The sequence below is a fragment of the Choloepus didactylus genome, chromosome 9, assembly GCF_015220235.1.
Source record: "Choloepus didactylus isolate mChoDid1 chromosome 9, mChoDid1.pri, whole genome shotgun sequence".
Classification (NCBI taxonomy): Eukaryota; Metazoa; Chordata; class Mammalia; order Pilosa; family Megalonychidae; genus Choloepus; species Choloepus didactylus.
Window position 1 is genome coordinate 89532806 of NC_051315.1, and position 23656 is coordinate 89556461.

Genomic DNA, 23656 nt, shown 5'->3' on the forward strand with positions numbered 1-23656 from the left:
AAAATTCACTAAACAACACAACTTCCCAAGAAAAGGGGGGTGTCCGCTCACAGCCACCATCCTGGTGGACAGGAAACACTCCTGCCCATCGCCAGCCCCATAGCCCAGAGCTGCCCCAGACAACCCAGTGTGACGGAAGTGCTTCAAATAACAGGCACACACCACAAAACTGGGCGTGGACATTAGCCTTCCCTGCAACCTCAGCTGAATGTCCCAGAGCTGGGAAGGGGGAGCAGTGTGAATTAACAGAGCCCCATTCAGCCATCATTTGAGCAGACCGGGAGCCTCCCAACACAGCCCAGCAGCCCAGAACTGCCCTGGGGGGACGGCACTCACCTGTGACATAGCACAGTCATCCCTCAACAGAGGACCCGGGGTGCACAGCCTGGAAGAGGGGCCCACTTGCAAATCTCAGGAGCCATACGCCAATACCAAAGACTTGTGGGTCAGTGGCAGAGACAAACTGTGGCAGGACTGAACTGAAGGATTAGACTATTGCAGTAGCTTTAAAACTCTAGGATCATCAGGGAGATTTGATTGTTAGGGCCACCCCCCCTCCCCGACTGCCCAGAAACACGCCCCACATACAGGGCAGGCAACACCAACTACACACGCAAGCTTGGGACACCAATTGGGCCCCACAAGACTCACTCCCCCACTCACCAAAAAGGCTAAGCAGGGGAGATCTGGCTTGTGGAGAACAGGTGGCTCGTGGACGCCACCTGCTGGTTAGTTAGAGAAAGTGTACTCCACGAAGCTGTAGATCTGATAAATTAGAGATAAGGACTTCAACTGGTCTACAAACCCTAAAAGAACCCTATCAAGGACAGCAAATGCCACGAGGCCAAAAACAACAGAAAATTATAAAGCATATGAAAAAACCAGACGATATGGATAACCCAAGCCCAAGCACCCAAATCAAAAGACCAGAAGAGACACACCTAGAGCAGCTACTCAAAGAACTAAAGATGAACAATGAGACCCTAGTACGGGATATGAAGGAAATCAAGAAGACCCTAGAAGAGCATAAAGAAGACATTGCAAGACTAAATAAAAAAATGGATGATCTTATGGAAATTAAAGAAACTGTTGACCAAATTAAAAAGATTCTGGACACTCATAGTACAAGACTAGAGGAAGTTGAACAACGAATCAGTGACCTGGAAGATGACAGAATGGAAAATGAAAGCATAAAGAAAGAATGGGGAAAAAAATTGAAAAACTCGAAATGGACCTCAGGGATATGATAGATAATATGAAGCGTCCGAATATAAGACTCATTGGTGTCCCAGAAGGGGAAGAAAAGGGTAAAGGTCTAGGAAGAGTATTCAAAGAAATTGTTGGGGAAAACTTCCCAAATCTTCTAAACAACATAAATACACAAATCATAAATGCTCAGCGAACTCCAAATAGAATAAATCCAAAAAAACCCACTCCGAGACATATACTGATCACACTGTCAAACATAGAAGAGAAGGAGCAAGTTCTGAAAGCAGCAAGAGAAAAGCAATTCACCACATACAAAGGAAACAGCATAAGACTAAGTAGTGACTACTCAGCAGCCACCATGGAGGCGAGAAGGCAATGGCACGATATATTTAAAATTCTGAGAGAGAGGAATTTCCAGCCAAGAATACTTTATCCAGCAAAGCTCTCCTTCAAATTTGAGGGAGAGCTTAAATTTTTCACAGACAAAGAAATGCTGAGAGAATTTGCTAACAAGAGACCTGCCCTACTGGAGATACTAAAGGGAGCCCTACAGACAGAGAAACAAAGACAGGACAGAGAGACTTGGAGAAAGGTTCAGTACTAAAGAGATTCGGTATGGGTACAATAAAGGATATTAATAGAGAGAGGGAAAAATATGGCAAACATAATCCAAAGGATAAGATGGCCGATTCAAGAAATGCCTTCACGGTTTTAACGTTGAATGTAAATGGATTAAACTCCCCAATTAAAAGATATAGATTCGCAGAATGGATCAAAAAAAATGAACCATCAATATGTTGCATACAAGAGACTCATCTTAGACACAGGGACACAAAGAAATTGAAAGTGAAAGGATGGAAAAAAATATTTCATGCAAGCTACAGCCAAAAGAAAGCAGGTGTAGCAATATTAATCTCAGATAAAATAGACTTCAAATGCAGGGATGTTTTGAGAGACAAAGAAGGCCACTACATACTAATAAAAGGGGCAATTCAGCAAGAAGAAATAACAATCGTAAATGTCTATGCACCCAATCAAGGTGCCACAAAATACATGAGAGAAACATTGGCAAAACTAAAGGAAGCAATTGATGTTTCCACAATAATTGTGGGAGACTTCAACACATCACTCTCTCCTATAGATAGATCAACCAGACAGAAGACCAATAAGGAAATTGAAAACCTAAACAATCTGATAAATGAATTAGATTTAACAGACATCTACAGGACATTACATCCCAAATCACCAGGATACACATACTTTTCTAGTGCTCACGGAACTTTCTCCAGAATAGATCATATGCTGGGACATAAAACAAGCCTCAATAAATTTAAAAAGATTGAAATCATTCAAAGCACATTCTCTGACCACAATGGAATACAATTAGAAGTCAATAACCATCAGAGACTTAGAAAATTCACAAATACCTGGAGGTTAAACAACACACTCCTAAACAATCAGTGGGTTAAAGAAGAAATAGCAAGAGAAATTGCTAAATATATAGAGACGAATGAAAATGAGAACACAACATACCAAAACCTATGGGATGCAGCAAAAGCAGTGCTAAGGGGGAAATTTATAGCACTAAACGCATATATTAAAAAGGAAGAAAGAGCCAAAATCAAAGAACTAATGGATCAACTGAAGAAGCTAGAAAATGAACAGCAAACCAATCCTAAACCAAGTAGAAGAAAAGAAATAACAAGGATTAAAGCAGAAATAAATGACATAGAGAACAAAAAAACAATAGAAAGGATAAATATCACCAAAAGTTGGTTCTTTGAGAAGATCAACAAGATTGACAAGCCCCTAGCTAGACTGACAAAATCAAAAAGAGAGAAGACCCATATAAACAAAATAATGAATGAAAAAGGTGACATAACTGCAGATCCTGAAGAAATTAAAAAAATTATAAGAGGATATTATGAACAACTGTATGGCAACAAACTGGATAATGTAGAAGAAATGGACAATTTCCTGGAAACATATGAACAACCTAGACTGACCAGAGAAGAAATAGAAGACCTCAACCAACCCATCACAAGCAAAGAGATCCAATCAGTCATCAAAAATCTTCCCACAAATAAATGCCCAGGGCCAGATGGCTTCACAGGGGAATTCTACCAAACTTTCCAGAAAGAACTGACACCAATCTTACTCAAACTCTTTCAAAACATTGAAAAAAATGGAACACTACCTAACTCATTTTATGAAGCTAACATCAATCTAATAGCAAAACCAGGCAAAGATGCTACAAAAAAGGAAAACTACCGGCCAATCTCCCTAATGAATATAGATGCAAAAATCCTCAACAAAATACTTGCAAATCGAATCCAAAGACACATTAAAAAAATCATACACCATGACCAAGTGGGGTTCATTCCAGGCATGCAAGGATGGTTCAACATCAGAAAAACAATCAATGTATTACAACACATTAAAAACTCGAAAGGGAAAAATCAATTGATCATCTCAATAGATGCTGAAAAAGCATTTGACAAAATCCAACATCCCTTTTTGATAAAAACACTTCAAAAGGTAGGAATTGAAGGAAACTTCCTCAACATGATAAAGAGCATATATGAAAAACCCACAGCCAGCATAGTACTCAATGGTGAGAGACTGAAAGCCTTCCCTCTAAGATCAGGAACAAGACAAGGATGCCCGCTGTCACCACTGTTATTCAACATTGTGCTGGAAGTGCTAGCCAGGGCAATCCGGCAAGACAAAGAAATAAAAGGCATCCAAATTGGAAAAGAAGAAGTAAAACTGTCATTGTTTGCAGATGATATGATCTTATATCTAGAAAACCCTGAGAAATCAACGATACACCTACTAGAGCTAATAAACAAATTTAGCAAAGTAGCGGGATACAAGATTAATGCACATAAGTCAGTAATGTTTCTATATGCTAGAAATGAACAAACTGAAGAGACACTCAAGAAAAAGATACCATTTTCAATAGCAACTAAAAAAATCAAGTACCTAGGAATCAACTTAACCAAAGATGTAAAAGACCTATACAAAGAAAACTACATAACTCTACTAAAAGAAATAGAAGGGGACCTTAAAAGATGGAAAAATATTCCATGTTCATGGATAGGAAGGCTAAATGTCATTAAGATGTCAATTCTACCCAAACTCATCTACAGATTCAATGCAATCCCAATCAAAATTCCAACAACCTACTTTGCAGACTTGGAAAAGCTAGTTATCAAATTTATTTGGAAAGGGAAGATGCCTCGAATTGCTAAAGACACTCTAAAAAAGAAAAACGAAGTGGGAGGACTTACACTCCCTGACTTTGAAGCTTATTATAAAGCCACAGTTGCCAAGACAGCATGGTACTGGCACAAAGATAGACATATAGATCAATGGAATCGAATTGAGAATTCAGAGATAGACCCTCAGATCTATGGCCGACTGATCTTTGATAAGGCCCCCAAAGTCACCGAACTGAGCCATAATGGTCTTTTCAACAAATGGGGCTGGGAGAGTTGGATATCCATATCCAAAAGAATGAAAGAGGACCCCTACCTCACCCCCTACACAAAAATTAACTCAAAATGGACCAAAGATCTCAATATAAAAGAAAGTACCATAAAACTCCTAGAAGATAATGTAGGAAAACATCTTCAAGACCTTGTATTAGGAGGCCACTTCCTAGACTTTACACCCAAAGCACAAGCAACAAAAGAGAAAATAGATAAATGGGAACTCCTCAAGCTTAGAAGTTTCTGCACCTCAAAGGAATTTCTCAAAAAGGTAAAGAGGCAGCCAACTCAATGGGAAAAAATTTTTGGAAACCATGTATCTGACAAAAGACTGATATCTTGCATATACAAAGAAATCCTACAACTCAATGACAATAGTACAGACAGCCCAATTATAAAATGGGCAAAAGATATGAAAAGACAGTTCTCTGAAGAGGAAATACAAATGACCAAGAAACACATGAAAAAATGTTCAGCTTCACTAGCTATTAGAGAGATGCAAATTAAGACCACAATGAGATACCATCTAACACCGGTTAGAATGGCTGCCATTAAACAAACAGGAAACTACAAATGCTGGAGGGGATGTGGAGAAATTGGAACTCTTATTCATTGTTGGTGGGACTGTATAATGGTTCAGCCACTCTGGAAGTCAGTCTGGCAGTTCCTTAGAAAACTAGATATAGAGCTACCATTCGATCCAGCGATTGCACTCCTCGGTATATACCCGGAAGATCGGAAAGCAGTGACACGAACAGATATCTGCACGCCAATGTTCATAGCAGCATTATTCACAATTGCCAAGAGATGGAAACAACCCAAATGTCCTTCAACAGATGAGTGGATAAATAAAATGTGGTATATACACACGATGGAATACTACGCGGCAGTAAGAAGGAACGATCTGGTGAAACATATGACAACATGGATGAACCTTGAAGACATAATGCTGAGCGAAATAAGCCAGGCACAAAAAGAGAAATATTATATGCTACCACTAATGTGAACTTTGAAAAATGTAAAACAAATGGTTTATAATGTAGAATGTAGGGGAACTAGCAGTAGAGAGCAATTAAGGAAGGGGGAACAATAATCCAGGAAGAACAGATAAGCTATTTAACGTTCTGGGGATGCCCAGAAATGACTATGGTCTGTTAATTTCTGATGGTTGTAGTAGGAACAAGTTCACTGAAATGTTGCTATATTATGTAACTTTCTTGGGGTAAAGTAGGAACATGTTGGAAGTTAAGCAGTTATCTTAGGTTAGTTGTCTTTTTCTTACTCCCTTGCTATGGCCTCTTTGAAATGCTCTTTTATTGTATGTTTGTTTTCTTTTTAACTTTTTTTTTCATACAGGTGATTTGAAAAAAGAAGGGAAAGTTAAAAAAAAAAAAAAAAAAAAAAAAAAGAAAAAAGACAAACAAGGGGAAAAAAAAAAAAAAAAAGATGTAGTGCCCCCTTGAGGAGCCTGTGGAGAATGCAGGGGTATTCGCCTACCCCACCTCCATGGTTGCTAACATGACCACAGACATAGGGGACTGGTGGTTTGATGGGTTGAGCCCTCTACCATAAGTTTTACCCTTGGGAAGACGGTTGCTGCAAAGGAGAGGCTAGGCCTCCCTGTATTTGTGCCTAAGAGTCTCCTCCTGAATGCCTCTTTGTTGCTCAGATGTGGCCCTCTCTCTCTGGCTAAGCCAACTTGAAAGGTGAAATCACTGCCCTCCCCCCTACGTGGGATCAGACACCCAGGGAAGTGAATCTCCCTGGCAACGTGGAATATGACTCCCAGGGAGGAATGTAGACCCGGCACCGTGGGACGGAGAACATCTTCTTGACCAAAAGGGGGATGTGAAAGGAAATGAAATAAGCTTCAGTGGCAGAGAGATTCCAAAAGGAGCCGAGAGGTCACTCTGGTGGGCACTCTTATGCACACTTTAGACAACCCTTTTTAGGTTCTAAAGAATTGGGGGTAGCTGGTGGTGGATACCTGAAACTATCAAACTACAACCCAGAACCCATGAATCTCGAAGACAGTTGTATAAAAATGTAGCTTATGAGGGGTGACAATGGGATTGGGAAAGCCATAAGGACCAAACACCACTTTGTCTAGTTTATGGATGGATGTGTAGAAAAGTAGGGGAGGGAAACAGACAGACAAAGGTACCCAGTGTTCTTTTTTACTTCAATTGCTCTTTTTCACTCTAATTATTATTCTTGTTATTTTTGTGTGTGTGCTAATGAAGGTGTCAGGGATTGATTTAGGTGATGAATGTACAACTATGTAATGGTACTGTAAACAATCGAAAGTACAATTTGTTTTGTATGACTGCGTGGTATGTGAATATATCTCAATAAAATGATGATTTAAAAAAAAAAAAAAAAAAAAAAAAATAAAGTGCTGAAGGCAAAAAATTACCAACCAAAAATTCTCTAACTGACAAAACTGTATTTCAAAAATTGGAGAAAGATTAAGGCATTCCAAGATAAACAAAAGTTGGGGGAATTCATCAGCACTAGATCAGCCCTGCAAGAAATGCTTAAAGAGAGTTTTGCAGGTTGAAAGGAAAGGATAATAGACAATAGATCACATACACATGAAGAAATTAAAATCTCTGGTAAGGGTAACAACAGAAGTCAATATAAATGCCAGTACTTTTGTAATTTTTATTTGAAACTCCCCTTTTTATTTCCTATAGGATCTAAAAGGCAAATGTAAAAAATGGAATGAGAAATCAGTAGGTTTGAACTCATGATGTGTAAACATGTTATGTAAAGGTTAGGAATGCAGGAGGATAGGAATGTAGTTTTTGTATACTAATGAAATTAAGTTGATATCAAAGCAAATGAGATTGTTATGGATTTAGGATGTTAAATTTAAGCCCTGTTGTTACCCTAAAGAAAATATTGGTGAATATGCAAGCTCATAGAGACCAAAATTAGAGAACAGATACCAGGAATGGAGAAGTGGGGAATGGGGAGTTAATATATAGTGGATGTAGGGTTTCTATTTTGGGAGATGGGAAAGTTTATGTAATGGAGGAAGGTGAGGATACTGCAGTGTTATGAATGTGATTCATCACATTGAATGGTATGTTTGGGAGTGGTTAAGATGTGAAAATTTATGTTGTATCTGTGTTTCAGCAATTTAAAAGAAAGAGGAACTACAGAAACAATGAGAAATAAATGGAGTACATGATCCTGGATGGTATCTACAATAGAAGAGAAAAGGCTCAAAGGGACGTTACTGGAATATATGAAAAAATTGGAATATGGACATAAACATTATATCAATGCTACATTTCTTGAACTTGATAACTTTACCTAAGGTGGTTGCATAAGTGAATGTACTTGTTCTTAGAAATGTATATGACAGTATTAAGTGTTCAGGAAGCAGGATGCATACAACCTACACTCAAGTGTTCAGAAAATGGGTGGATGGACATGTAGCCAGACAGATGGATAGACAGACAGAAAACAGGTAGATAGAGAGATAGGTGGATAGAAGGATAGAATGATATGGCAAATATGGCAAAGTGTTAAAATTGATTAATCTGGGTATCTGGGTGGTGATAGAGGTAATTTGGAATTCTCTATATTGGTTGGTATTGTTTTTATAACTGTCCTGTAAGTTTGAAAGTGTTTCAAAATAAAAAGTTTTTAAAAAATTTTAAGAACAGATACCATTAATTACCTCTACAAAGTGCATATTTTTGAATTAATTAGGTAATTATGAGACTATTGCTTTGTAATTTTTTTATTTGGAAATAACTTTCATATGTTTCCTCATAATGTATGCTAGTTTGTTAATTTTTTAAAATTTGAGCAATACAGAGAAAGCTAATGTTTCCTTTTCCATAATTCTGCTCCCCCCGAGATAACCACTGTTTGAAATTGGAATATATAATTTCAGAATTATTATGTGTAATTAATGAAGTTGTATATTATGTGTACCCTTTTGTTACCTTCTTTTAAAACATGCACATACACTTGCACATGCATACACACACAGTATCCTGTGTAAGGTTTATAAATCTACATTACTCATTATAAGGGCTGCATACAATCCCTTTACATGAATGTACCATAATTTATTTTGCTAATTCCCTCTGGGGGATGAATGTTTAATTTATTATTTTATTTCTAATTTTTTTTGAAATATCATCAAAAGAGTAGCAATGAACCTGTTGCCCATTTGGTAAAATATTTCCTTAAGGTAAATTCCCCAAAGTGATATACCTGGATCAAAAGGGGTACACCTTTTGCGTTTTGAAACATATACCACATTGTCCTCCAGAAAAATTGCACCAGTTCATGTTCAACAAAATATTGTATGAAAACTTTCATTTCCCCCAAACCTCACATTTTTAACTTTTATAATCCAATAGACAAAAGTAATAATTTTATTTGCATATATGTGTGTATATACATGCATAAGTGTGTGTGTACATACATACATATATACGCAAACACAAGGAAAATTATTTGTATTTGAGCATTTAAAAAATATATTTACCAAGCAATTGTATAATTCCGTGAATTTATCTTTTCTGAAATTAGTTTGTAAGCACTTTTATAAATTAAGGTACATAGTGCAAATATTTTCCAGTTTGACTTTTTAAAAATAAATTTGGTCCTAGTTTTATTTTTAATTTATACATTTTTTTAAATTAGAGAAGTTGTAGATTTTGCAGAAAAATGATGCAGAAAGTAAAGTTTCCATATACCCACTGTCACACAGTTTTCCCTATTTATTAGCACCTTGCATTAGTGTGTTACCTTGTTACAACTGATGAAACAATATTTTTATAATTATACTGTTATCTATAGGCCATAGTCTCTGTTAACTTTCACCATTTCTATTATATAGTTCTATGGGTTTTTTTTTTAAATTTTATTCTAGTAACATACATACAACTTACAATTTCCTCTTTTAACCACATTCAAATATATAATTGAATGGTGTTAACTACATTCACAATGTTGTGCTGTCATCAACACCTTCCATTACCAAAACTTTTCCATCACTCCAAACCTAAACTATGTACCAAAAGCTTTAACTCCCCATTCCCTACTCCCATTCAGCCCCTGGTAACCTGTATTCTAGTTTCTGACTCTATGACTTTACTTATTCTAATTATCTGATATCAATGAGATCATACAATATTTGTCCTTATGTGTCTGACTTATTTCACCCAATATGGATGTCTTCAAGGATCAACCATGTTGCCGCATTTATCAGGACTTCATTCCTTTTCGTGACTGAATAATATTCCATTGTATGTATGTAACACCTTTTGTTTATCTATTCTTCTGTTGATGGATAATTTTAACTCCATCTTATGGCAATTGAAAATATTGCCTCTATAAACATTGCTGTGCAAATATCTGTTCAAATCCCTGCTTTCAATTTTTTTTGTGTATATACCTAGAAGTAGGCTTGCTGGGTCATATGGTAATGCTATACTTAACTTTCAGGGAAACACTAAACTGTTTTCCACAGTGGCTGCCTCATTATATATTCCCCATAAATAATGAATAGTGTTCCTATTTCTCTGCATCCTCCCCAACACTTACTATTTTCTGTTTTTTTCTTTTCTTTTTTTTTTTTGAATAGTAGCCATTCTGGTGGGTGTGAAATGGTATCTGATAGTAGTTTTGATTTGCATTTCCATAATGGCTAATGATGTCGAGCATCTTTTCATATACTTTTTTGGCCATTTATTTATCTTCTTTGGAGGAGTTTTTGTTCAAGTCTTTTGCCCATTTTTTCAATTGGGTTGTTTGTCTTTTTGTTGTTGAGTTGCAAGAGCTCTTTATATGTTCTAGATATTAAACCCCTATAGGATATGTAGTTTCCAAATATTTTCTCCCATTCTATAGGTTGTCTTTTTACTTTCAGGATGAAGTCCTTTGATGCACAAAGTTTTAAATTTTGATGAGGTCCCATTTATCTATTTTTTCTTTGGTGGCATGTGCTTTTGGTATAAAGTCTAAGAAACCATTGCCTAACACAGGCTCCTGAATATGCTTCCTTATGTTTTCTTCTAGGTGTGTTATAATTTTGGTTCTTATATTTAGGTCTTTGATCCATTTTGAGTGAATTTTTGTATATAGTTTGAGTATTGGTTTACCTTCATTCTTTTGCATATGGACAACCAATTTTCCCAGCACCATTTGTTGAAGAGACTTTTCCTTCTCCATTGAGAGGACTTGGCACCCTTGTCAAAAATCAATTGGCCATAGATATGGGGTTTTATTTCTGAGCTTTCAGTTCTATTCCATTGGTCTATATGTCTGTCCTTGTGCCAGTACCATGCCAGATTGATTAGTGTGGTTTTGTATTAAATTTTAAAATTGGAAAGTGTGAGTCCTTCAACTCTGTCCTTCTTTTTCAAGAAGGTTTTGGCTATTTGGGGCCCCTTACTCTTCCATATAAATTTAAGGTATTGTTTATCTTAAAGCCAGTAGTCCTTTGTCTCAAGCCACTTTGACTTAATTATTTCTTGCATTGCTTTAGCAGTCTGCAAGCTGGTTCTGTCTACATGGCAAGTAGTGGGAGTGTGAGCCAGAGAAAACTTTCTTTGTTTAGTCTTTTATACCACCTGATAGATTGGCACCATTATACAGACACCTCAGTATGCACGTGAGGGTAACTCCTCAGAAAGCAGCCAGGAGCCAAAATGGGAGCACAGACTGGCTCCACACCACACTGGAGAGGGGCTAGGAAAGGGACCAGCTAGGGTTTCTTGAGCTTCTCCTATCCTTTTTGAAGCTGCATTTACTTGATTTGGCACTTGCCCAGTTATTGCAACCCTCCTATGTCTAAACTTAGTTTTTTTGCCTGATGTGAAGCAGAAATCTATTTATATTTTTTTGTTCAAATGGATAATCAATTTTTTCAGTACTAATAATTGAATAATGTATTGTTTCCCTTTTTAATTGAAATGTCACCTTCACTCCCTCCCCTTGAAACAATCTCACTGGGCTTTTCATTACAATTTTATGGAATTTGTCTTCTAATTAGGGGAGAATTTTGCCAATATTATCTTTCCCATTGATAATATTTTATGTTTCTATTTATTTGATACTTCTCTTTGACTGTAAGTAAAATAATTTTCTATATAGAAATTTTGCCCATATCTTGTTAAGATTATTTCAGGCTTGTTTACAATGACTGTTGTTAATTTACTGGGATTTTCTTCCTGCCATTACTTTTAGAAGCAGCTATTATTTTAGAAGCAGCTATTATTTTTTCTATATTTATATTGTAATTTACCACCACCACTTTTACTAGTTCTAATATTGTTTCAATTTTTAAAATTTTTATGTCAATAATTATGTTATCATCAAATAATAATGATTCTCTCATCCCCTTTACAATATTTTACACTTAATTTCTGATCTTTTCTTTATTGCCTTGGCAAAAATATCCAAATATAGAGGAAAGAGGAAAATTTTGTTTTATTTTCTTCTTGAGTAATGAGAATGCTTCTAAATCTTCACCATTTGCTCAAGGATTCTAAAATAGTTTTGGTTATGTTAAGAAAGTTTTCTTCTCTTCCCAGTTTAGCGTTTTATTGGGAATTGATGGTGTATTTTATCAAATGCCTTTGGGGAAATATAAGTATGATCATACTGTTTTCTCTTTTAACCTATTTATGTGTTGAATTACCTGATGGGTTTCCTAATGTGATCCATTCTTAAATTTTTGGAATAAATGTGACTTGTTGAAGGATTTGTTTTTCTTTTAATATACTGCTGTATTTTAGTTGTATTTATAAAAGAGATAGATGTATTATTTACTGATTTAGAATTTTATCAGATTATTTTTTGTTTTTCAAAGTGTTTTAGCATGCTTTATTTCCTTTGATCCTTGAGACAGCCTTGTGAATTAGGGCAGGAATTATTATATTCATTTCAAGTATAAAACAATAGACATAGAACTATTTGCTTGACACAAAGTCACACAAGTAGGTATTGATGGTGAGATTAAAATCCATTAACTCCTAATCCAATGAATTGGGCAGAAGAAGTTTAATTATTTTAATAATTTATATCACTAGGGCATTTATGGAATTGAGTTTTACTATCTTGAATAAAAACTATCTCTACACATTTTCCTTTCACATTGCTCTAAAATAAGACAGTGGATTTGTTTCCACTTTGACAATGGAGCTTCCACTGGCTGTCACTGGGAAGAATTTACCCTAAATGTGTCTCTGTGCTAAGGAAACTCATTCTCTGAGATCTGCCTTGCATGTGGACAGGTGCTGATGTCTACTTAATCAAATAAAATGCAATAAGGGTCAAATTGTTAGATTGTTCTAACCCATCCCAGAAGTTATGGGTAAAACTTGAAGACTTGAATCAGATCTAACTTGATGTTCAAGTAAAGTTGACTATTTCAGCCGAAGCTTTTATATCTCTATAGTAACTTGCCTTGAATGGAATATTAAATCATCACCATAATAAAAAATATATTAAGGATCTAATGATAAGTCAAGAGAATTGAAATTCAATTTTGTATGTTGTTCAAGGATCTACCTTGTAGAAAGTTCAGAGATTTTTCTTAGGGTTTTGTTATGGAAAAAATGTTCAGTTGGACAGTTCAAAATAACTCAAATGTAAATTTTAGAATCTTTAAAGAATTAAATGCAAATGCAAGAGAGGGTATATTTGTTAAGACATTCATCTATTTATTAAATGTAAACTAGACTTCTACAGGTTTAGAGAAAGGATTTAGACTATTAATGAATTGTTTCTTAAATTTGAATAGAATGAGGCTTTTCTAAAATTTAAATTTAATATCCTATCCCAACTCACACACATTTACAAAATGTTTTTTAAAAAGTATATTCATTGTTTTTAAATATCCCATAAGATTTTTTTCTTAATGAGAAACCTACATGTGGCTTTCATTGTAGAGTACAGTAGTACTGATTACTTTTCTAAGAAACAGCATTAATATTTACATATTTTTGATGCCTGATTGTAATTTATAAGTGATGCCTATAATTTTGAAGTTGTTCTTACCAAACATTAATTCCTGGAAGCTGACCATTTTTCAAACTCTTATTAACGAAAATTTAATGCTCTGAAGCAAGGCTGGTTATCTCTTTTATTTCCATTTAAGCTTGTATAACTGTAAATTATTTTATTATTTTTGTAAATCACATGTTTCTAAAATTCAGCTCTAATAAGACTATGATGACAAACAGTAGAACTCACATAGTACTGAAACATATTGAACACTTCCTTTTCAGTTTTAAATGTGTCATTCAAATTTTGATAACTAGAGAATACGTTTAAACTCTAAAACAACTGAAATTAATTTAAATTATATCTTAATGTTTCATATTTGAGGGTAATTATTACTATAAAAAATTGAAAACTCACAATGAAGGTGGAACTATTCTGTTACTTGGCTCTTTAGCACATAAAAGGAAACATGCAAAATTTTTGTTAGAGACATATATAAAATGAACTCTGTTATAATGTTCCATTCTTGTCGGTATTTTAATTTTTTAATTTTTTAGATAAAGCATTTTAATTAAATGTGCAACATTAGAATAAGAAACAACTAAGCAGGCCTAGTTTTATATCAATTTCTTATGAATGACCTAATTAAGCCTCCAGTTATTTGCATACATGTGACATAATTGAGGCATTACATTTACTCTTTATGATAATAAATTAAAAGAGATGTTATTAGCAATATAGTAATGGAATTGTTTATTTTGATTTTCTTCATTATGGACTTGCTTTTCAAAGGGACCACGACAACTGCTTTCCATAGAGAGCACCTCTGATTCATCCTTACACAGAAGAAACAACAAAGTCCGTCCTGGAAAGAGCTCAGCCAGAAATCCTGGGCCCTGTTCTGCAGAGAATCTCTTGAGAAGGGGCAGAATCATATCTCAGTCTCCAGGCCCACTTGGTTCTTGGAACCACTGCTGATTGTTGCATAGGCTACCCCATTAATTGTAAATGGAGTGTTTTTGAGTGTGAGGTGGACATCTGTCTTACAGGAACAGGATTGATAGTGGCAAGTCATTCCTCAGAGGCCACTGAATAATTGTCAGGTGACCTTTATTGGTGTCCACATCATTGTATTCATATTGCTGTCACTTAAGGTGGCCCAGTAATGTAACATATTCTCCTGGGATTTAAAGGAAGCAAAACCGTGCATTGCATGCAGCAGTTTGGTTGGTTGAAAGAGGTCATGTTGTTGCCAGAAAAGTGGGAATATTAATGTGTCTTGTAGCTGTGTACAAAGTAATGGACTGTGAAGGATGCAGGAGGAGAGTGGTGAGATTTAAGTGGGAAACAAGGTCTTTCCCATGAAAACGGTTGACACTATAAAGGAATATCAAAGCTTTTGGACTTGAGGGTGTCACAATAAACAGTCACAAGGTTTGTGCCCTGATGCTATAAGGAAAACAGAAGTGACAGGAACTGATGGAAGAATAGAATGAATTAGATGTCTGGAGACTCGACTTTCAAAACCATTTTATCTATCTTGTTTCCTCTGGCCAGTTTTCTATGGACTTCAATTTCCTCATTAAAAAAGAAAAAGCAGTCCAAATAGGTGAAACAGTCTTTGACTCTACCTGTGAGAGTGGATCTGCAATGAAAGACCAATGATTTTCCTTAGATTTTTAACTGGTTCTTGAATGAACTACTACAGAGATGAACAAATACAGAAAAGTGTTCTAGGAGAGGTAGGTGGTCCTCCACTTTACCCCATGGTTATTTAATAAACATCGTATAAGTAGGCTTGTTTCAGATGTTTAATAAATAGCATGTAAAAATTTAAATTAGAAATAATGTCTTTAAATTGTTACTTAGAAAAGACATTTTGGTGTCCTTTAGTGTCATTCTCACCATTCCCTTGAATTGGTTGCTTCCCTCTTTTGTTTAGAAACAAAGAAACCTCTCAGCTCAAAAATGAAAAAGATAGAATGTGATTTCTTAATCCCGATTTTGCCATTTCAGTTATTTTAGGAGGCATTATAAAATTATTAACATCGAAAATTCAGTATCATTCTGGTTAATAATATGTTTTCCATTCTCACTGTTAGCAGTTACTATGAGAGCATGGCAACAGAACAGTGGCGTGACTCAACCCACTGATGCCATCTTCTGGGTCTCTGCAGCAAGCTTACAGGTGTCATACTGTTAGTAGCAAGGTCTTCCTAAAACATCTGGGGAAAATGGAGTTCCAGGTAGAGTTGTACAATTTAAGATTCTTTATCATGGCAGATAAAATTATAGTGATGCTCCATGTGGAAGTCATTTTGTTTTTCAGTATCTTGTTAAATGGCAATAATTTAGAAATTATTTTTCCTAAGACCATCCTCATAGGTTTTGATTATTTCAATACTTAGTTTGTTTCTTGTCTGGTTTTCTCAATAAAGGTCTTAGTGTTAAAGATATAACTTAACTATACTTAATTGCTATAGCACTTTTTAAAAATATGTCTCATCAGCTTTTCATGCCTCTTTGTGCTCTTGGTTCACAAAACCCTGTGACTGAAAAAGCTGGGTTCTTTGTTTTACTTAAAATATTCTTTATACATGTTCTTCTTATTTGATGATTTTTTGTCATTATTCTATTTACTAATTTCATCAGTTACAAAAATCTGTTACATTTAAAGAGAGATGAAAAGAAAGCATTTATTCCTGGCAATGTTAGTGTTGGGGTTTCTGATTTTTAAAGAACAAATCAATTGTACTATGCCTAGCACATAGTATTATCAGTCAGTCTTTGAATAAGTGAATATTGTATTTTGAAATAATACATAGACCATGAATAATAAGAGTCATACTTGCAGAAAAACCCTAACTGGATAGAAACCATGCAGAAAAAGGGCTTGAAATAATCAACTTTATTTAGACTGTTATTGATTAATGAGTTTCCAATGAGTGAATGATTGCCCTGAGATATGGCACAATGGAGGCTTCCTCTGTTTAACAAAACAAATCAATGGTACTAAGAATCCACTCTGAAATGGGCTCTTTCTGCACTCTACACCTGGCTATCCCTGTAGAACATCACTTTTGTTTCAAGTGAGGGGAGTCATTTAAGGCAAAGTGTACAAAATTTAAGGGTCAATGGCTTCCTCTGTTCCAGTTAGTATCCCAGCCCCAATACAAACGCTGTGGAGTGGGTTTCCTAAAGGTGGTGGCTTTAGTGCATTTTATTAAATGTACCACCTTTTATAAATGAAATGTAATGTCAAATACAGACATAAAACTTAATGTGGCAAGAGATATGTACATGCATATACTTAGCATTGTTTTAATTAATTCTTTTGACTCATAAGATGATGCAGAGAATGAGTGCTTTCCTTATGGATAATAAAACAGCTATTCAGCTTCTCACCAACTACATTTATGGAGCGTCTGGGGAGATTCAAGGGTTCACAGACCTTGGGTCAGGCTTCAGATAGTTCTCAGTGGTAAATATCAGGGGAGACACTGGGTGGGTCACATGACATTACAATAAATAAGTTTTGTCACCTGCTTATGACCCTACATTAAATAATGTGAGTCTGCTCTGGGAAAATAACTTTGCAAATTTTAATGTGGAATTAGTAGTACAATTCTGTTGTGAACTTCCCTTATCTGCAACTTGAAGGCAACATGTAATGGCGATACCCCTCCTCTACTTCCTTGATTCTGTGTGTGAAGAGTTATACCTTGTGGTGGGGAAGGGGGAAGGCAGAGGAGGGTCCTCTAGATAACCTAATTGCTGAACATGGACATGGATTTGGTTATAGCCCATTGGACAGAGAAAGTGTACACATCAGGACTGAGTACCATTCTTTGAGCTAACACCAATCCAAGTCAAAAAAGCCAGCATTTTTGAGTATCGTCCTCTCCTGCATTGTCATTCTCTGACTCTGCTTGTTGTTCTAGTCCCATTTTGGGCTACTCTACCTCTCACTTATTATACTATAGCCATCCTGGTCTTTTCTCCTACCACAGGATCTTCATATCTGCTGTTTTCCTTTCCTGGAACCCTCTTCTTTCAGCTCTTATCATGGCTACAGTCTGGCTCTCACCCTCATCACTGTCCTCACAGTCTTCAAGGGGACGTAAGACTTCCACTCATCAAGGTTACTAGAGACAACTTGCCTGCTGAATCCACCAAGCCATTTTCAGGTCTTCTTTTCCAGCACCCTCTCCTTCAAGCCTATTTCTCAGCCTCTGAGAGAGTCCATGCTCTTGGTTCTTTTTCCTTTCTGACTTCTCTTTAGGTCTCCTTCCTCTGCTCGTCCTCTAAATACCAGTGTTTCTTTGGGTTCAGCCCATTTCCCACTGCTCCTTTTTCATGGGTGACTTTATTCATGCTCAGGACTCAGTTTTTTTCCTTTACAGCAATGACTTCCAACTGCAAAACTCTAGCCCAGATTTCTCCCTGGAGGATTGACTCCTATATCCAACTTTTCATTGGATTTTATCTTCACCTTGATGGTCCATAGTCATCTAAAATCTGCCGCAGTCAAGAGCAAACTTAGCCTCTCCTTCACCTTCTCTTCCCCTGGTTCCATATCTTATTTAGTGATATTTCCATTCACCTCTCACTCAAATCAGAAACCAAGGAGTCACCCTAGACTCCCTTTCCACCCACATTCAGTTGAGAACTTCTGCTTTTACCTCCTATTTCTTGATGCTGCCCATTCCTATCCCTCCCTTCTATTACTAATCTATATCTATTACCAATCTAATAATCTGCCATCATCTCTTTCCTTTATTACTGCAGTAGCCACCTATCTTTAGTTTTGCCCATATCAAATTCTTCTGGCACACATCCAGAATGGTCTATCTAAAGTAAAAATCAGACTGGCAATTTCCCCAAAAGTCTGCACAGTATGCCTAGCCCCTAGTACAGGACCCAGCAAAGAATAGGTACTTGTTTGCTGAATGAATGAATGAAGGATGAAGACCAGAGGTCTCTCAACATCCACTATAGGATATTGAGAGTATAGGAGCATATGGATTCTAGACTCTATTGTCCACAGTCCTTTGAAGATTTCATGTATCAACCAAACTTTTTGTTTCTAAGTTTTGCCTGGAAGTTCATAAAATCAGAATGATTAACATTAGCATAGCACTATATAAACTATTAAATTATTATGTGAAGACTTTCTTAACAGAATGCTTCACAAATGAGTTTTTTTTCCCTTACATTAAAAGAGAAAAGTGAATGCCACCTTAGTATATCTGCATTTATGAAGCTGAGTTTCTTTATAATGTGAAAAAAATATTCCTTCTAATCAGTTTGACAACTGGTGTATTTTTTATTTCTGTTCTTTAGGGGGTTATAAATACGTTCTGTTTTAACAAAGAATGATCTTATAATTCTTTGCTTAAAAATAGCTTGCCAAAGAGCCAAAAGATTATGTGATGCTAAAATTACATGTTTAAACCTATTTGTCAGGTCAGAGTCAGGGAAATTTGGCATGATTTTTTTTAACTCATTTTTAGTTTTCATACAGTCTTTCAGTGTACTCTTGCCTTGTAATTTTTATATTGAAATAATTCAGAATTTCATTATTGAGATCCAAATGTTTACATTGAATAGGCAGAGTTTATATGGGATGTATAAGTGTATTATGAAAAACAAAATGACTCTTCAGTTCTTTTTGTTAATTCATGGCATATCCAATCTCTTTAGGGCTCAGAGAGAGCAAATGCAAGTGGGAATCTATGGAAACAGGTTTATTAATTTGGCTTATGTAAACTTTTTTTTAACCCTAATTTTAGTTTAATAGAATATATTTAAGGGAACTGTAAAGCTTTTACTGCTGCATAGGAATCTCAGTTAATCATGATTGGCATCTTATTTGTAACAGCGAATAAACAATGATGTTGTAGAAAATAATGAAAAAACACCATTTGACCACTTTCCCCTAGTATTTTGAAATTATTTCTATGATTAGAAATCAGCCCTTATTGCATAAGATTATATAAAAATTATCTTTGTGATGTGAATGTAATTTAGAAACAGTACTTACAGAAAAAATAATGCTTTGTATTGTTTTAATGGAAAAAAAAACATTTGTTTTATTGCTTTACTGTTTTATGAGATTCTTCTTGAATCTGATGATTAAATCCTTTCTAATATACTGATTAAGTTAAGAAAACAGTAGGTCCTAAATGGCAGGTATTATCTGGAGAAGTTCAGGGACTATATTAACCCAATAATTTGGCTTGTTTGTTTCATTATTAAACTGGTTGAACTATTATCCCTTCTTGTGAAGTGATAATTTGGAAACTTAAACATACAATGTTATGAAATAGGAAGGATTGAGCTCAATGTCTGAGTAATCCTTGGACCTCACTAGACTATGAGGCCAAACTTTAATTTAGGGGCTAGGCAGACACATTAAAATATGCTATTCATTCTAAGAAATTTAAACTTTTTAAGTTGTAAGCTGCTGTAAGAAAAATTTTGAGGTAGCGTACTTCAGCCCCTTTCCCCCATTCCAGAGTGAGGACTTTAGCTTTGAAATAAACTGAAAGTCTTTGTACTTTATAACAATGTCCTGGATATACTTTATGGTCGTTGGAGCCAGTTCAGTCATCTAATGAGCTAGAAGCTGACAAGAGCACAGCTAACCGACAATAAACTTGGTTTCTGCTGGGAAGTGCCCAAAGTACCTACCTTCCCAATATAGAGGTAACTGCAATGCAATTCTCATTTCACCATCTAACATTTTTTGTATTTATCAATAAGGAAGATACATAAGCAACATTTCAACTGTTTTTCAGTTGACAGTATCACCTGTCTGTTTAGCTTAACCCCTCTCTCCCAACCTACCAAGATCTCTTGATAGGAATACAGATGTGGGGGAGTAGGGCTCTGGCAAAGAGGCCTCGGTGAGGAAGAAGCTTGGAAGGAGATCTGGAATCTTCAATCCTCCCTGTCCATTGAAACACCATTTCCATCTCCCCTTCTCCCAGGCCTTTTGGCGCAACTGTGTAGCAAAGCCACTGAAAGAACACTGCGATTGTTCTCCGAATCCAGATTCTTCATTTTCCTATGGCAGAACTAGAGAAATACCAGAATCCTGAAACTTTTCCAACATATTTTGAGTATAGCTTTGGATTTTGTCCCCTGTGAGGTGGCAATCTAAGATCACATATGCTTTAGTGTTTCCATGTTTTAAGGCATTTTGGGATAAGTTTTATAATCATGTAGGAGTTGCAGGTCAAAGCAAGAAATAAGAACCAAAAAGCAGGTGGATTCTTTACTAGGCTAAAACATTTATCTCTTAAAGATTTATCCTACTAGGAAGATAAGTTTTGATTTAAGGCAATATCATCACAAAGGAGAGAGGCTTATAAGAGAGAGTTATTCTGACAGCAGTTTTTTTCTCATAAATGAACAGTGCTCAAGTCGAGTTGAGTGTTGCACTGTGCAGAAAGTTAGTGTATAGGGCTCAGGAACTACATACATGCATTTAGAGAGGCAATAATTTCCCATTTAAGATTTGTTAGGAGCTATTAGAGATTTTATAACTTTGCTGACAATAATTATATTGGGAATATATATACTTATAAAAATAATGTTTAATTTGAAAGCTTTCATAAGCTTAAAAGACTAGTCAAATGGTGAGCTTTAAAAGCTGAGTCACAGTCACATCACAATTCACAGTTTCCCTCTTTATTTTAATTGGTAGATTAATCCCGTCCAGCATTGCCATTAAGTGCCTGCCTTGATATTGTGGAAAAATACACACAAGCATCTGATATTTCTAAGCATATAGGTAGTGATGAATTTAAATTTGTTCTAACAGTGCATCTGTGCATAAGCAACTGAAGATTTATAGTTGTATTTTAACTTAAGGATAAGGAAAATGACCACTATGGGCTAATTAGAAATAACAACTCTCTGGCAAAGCAAGAACTAAATTGCTAAATGCCAGGGCACCAAGAGGCAATATTCCGTAATCTGAATTGGGTAATTTATATCTTTGTCACTTGAAGATTTGAAATATATTTGAGTCAATGAATCATCCCACCAATAACCCACAACTAAAGCAAATTTTGTTTCCTTTTCACAGGCAAGATTTTAGTCAATTGAATAATAAATCATCCTGCCTTTTCCTGAATCCTAGGCTTAGGGAGGCTCTTACAGGCAGGACCAAATTCAAGTGAGGCTCTAGAGAGGAGATTTATCCTATTTTAAAAGGATGCCAAAGAAGAAGACAGCCCGTACTTCTTTGATTAGGGTTTACATTGCCTGAAATAATTTTGCCATGTGACTGTTTTTCAATTTATCAATTTATCACTGTAGATTTGTCTTAAATGTTCAGAAGTCGGGTAGGAAGTAACTTTTTGATAACCCCCAATATCCTGGTCAGTACCTAACACTGGTCTCACAGTGACCAGGTATAGGAGGGAAGGCTCTTCTTCCTTCGAAAAGAATAACCTTACAAGCACTTAGAGTTTACAGAGAACACTCATGTTCGTTTTCTCTTTTGAATCTCACAATAACTGTATTATAAAGATGATTCATTCCTATTTTAGAATCAGAAATTGAGATTCAGAGGGTTTAGTGAATTACCAAGGTCATATATCTAATGAACAGAACAATCATAACTTGAGATTGGTTATTCCTGTCCTAAGGACAATACCCTTTGTCCTTTACACTTTGCTGCCTCCTTGGCATGTTTAAAAAATCTCTTAATATAAACATGCATTAAGATACCTCTGGGAAATTGGCTCCTGGGGGGAATATCTGAATTGAATGTATGGTTGGGAGCATTGTTAACTTGAGTCTGTGAAAAGAACAGAGGAAAGTAGAAAAAGATACCCAGTTTTAAGTGGCATAGGTCAGATGTCTGATGAAAATGAATTAGGAATAACAGACACAGTGGACAGTCCAGAACTAAGATAGAATCCATCATTTTCTAGTCATGAGTATTCAGACCAGGAAGGACAATAGATAGGAAGGCTTAGATTCACCCAAGAAGGAAACGGTCATAAGAAAGAAATAATTGATCTGCTTAAGATAAACTGTTCTGAAGAGATGACGTTTGGTGCCTGTTGGTGCGATCGGACAGGGAAGGGGGGAAATGGCTGCAATTCTCTGAGACTAAGATCTGATGACACTTCCAGAAATGGGTACAGGGGGCATTTGCAAGGTGCAAGTAAGAAGTGTGAAGCCAGAGCAAATCAGGTAGGAGAAGAACTCTTGCAGAATCCAACAGCCATTCCAGAGTGGAAGGGTGGGATGCTGGTAAAGATAGGAGGAAGAAACAGAGGATTTGCATTAGGATAGTATTTTATTTAACAAAACAAACACTTCTATACCGCATACTATGTACTAAACACTATTCTATAATTAACATTGAACTTTAAGAAAACAACAACAGACTTTAGCTCAATGTAATTCTTGTTAAAATTTGCTGGAATTTTCCGTATCTATATTTAAATTCAGGGAACTATTTATTAAGTAGATGTCAGCTTATTTATCATAATACCTGTAAAGCAACTGTTCCCTGTGAAATATTCTGGCAAAAGGCTTTGAAATTTAAATTACATTAGGAGAACCTTAAAAGTTAGTGGAAAAACTCATATTTCTGTTTGATTCTAAGCTTTGGTGGCTAAAAGCATTAGTTTCAAATGCAGTGTGAATTCCCACAGCGTTCATTTACAAGATGAAAATTTGCTCAAGTGAGTCATTTGGCTATTATTAGCTCTCAATCTCTCAATCTGACTTTTAAGACACTTACATTCTTCAAAATAGTTTGAGAAAAAAAGTGATTTTTAGTTAAGCTGCTTTATAAGTCCTTTGCAATGTAAAGTATGTTAAAGTAAAACCATTTATTTGAATGAGTTTTAAGTGAGACCTCTTTAAATTGTTGAAAAGTATAAATGAAGAAAAATTTTTAAAGAAATCCAGCTTTATTTCTTTTGCATACCTACAGGGACTTGAGC

General features: G+C 35.7%; 1 protein-coding gene across 2 annotated transcripts in view; it reads left to right on the forward strand.

Moving 5' to 3' along the window:
- PLCL1 (phospholipase C like 1 (inactive)) overlaps positions 1–23656 on the forward strand; it is a 375338-nt gene that overhangs the window by 280298 nt on the left and 71384 nt on the right. The window lies entirely within an intron of this gene.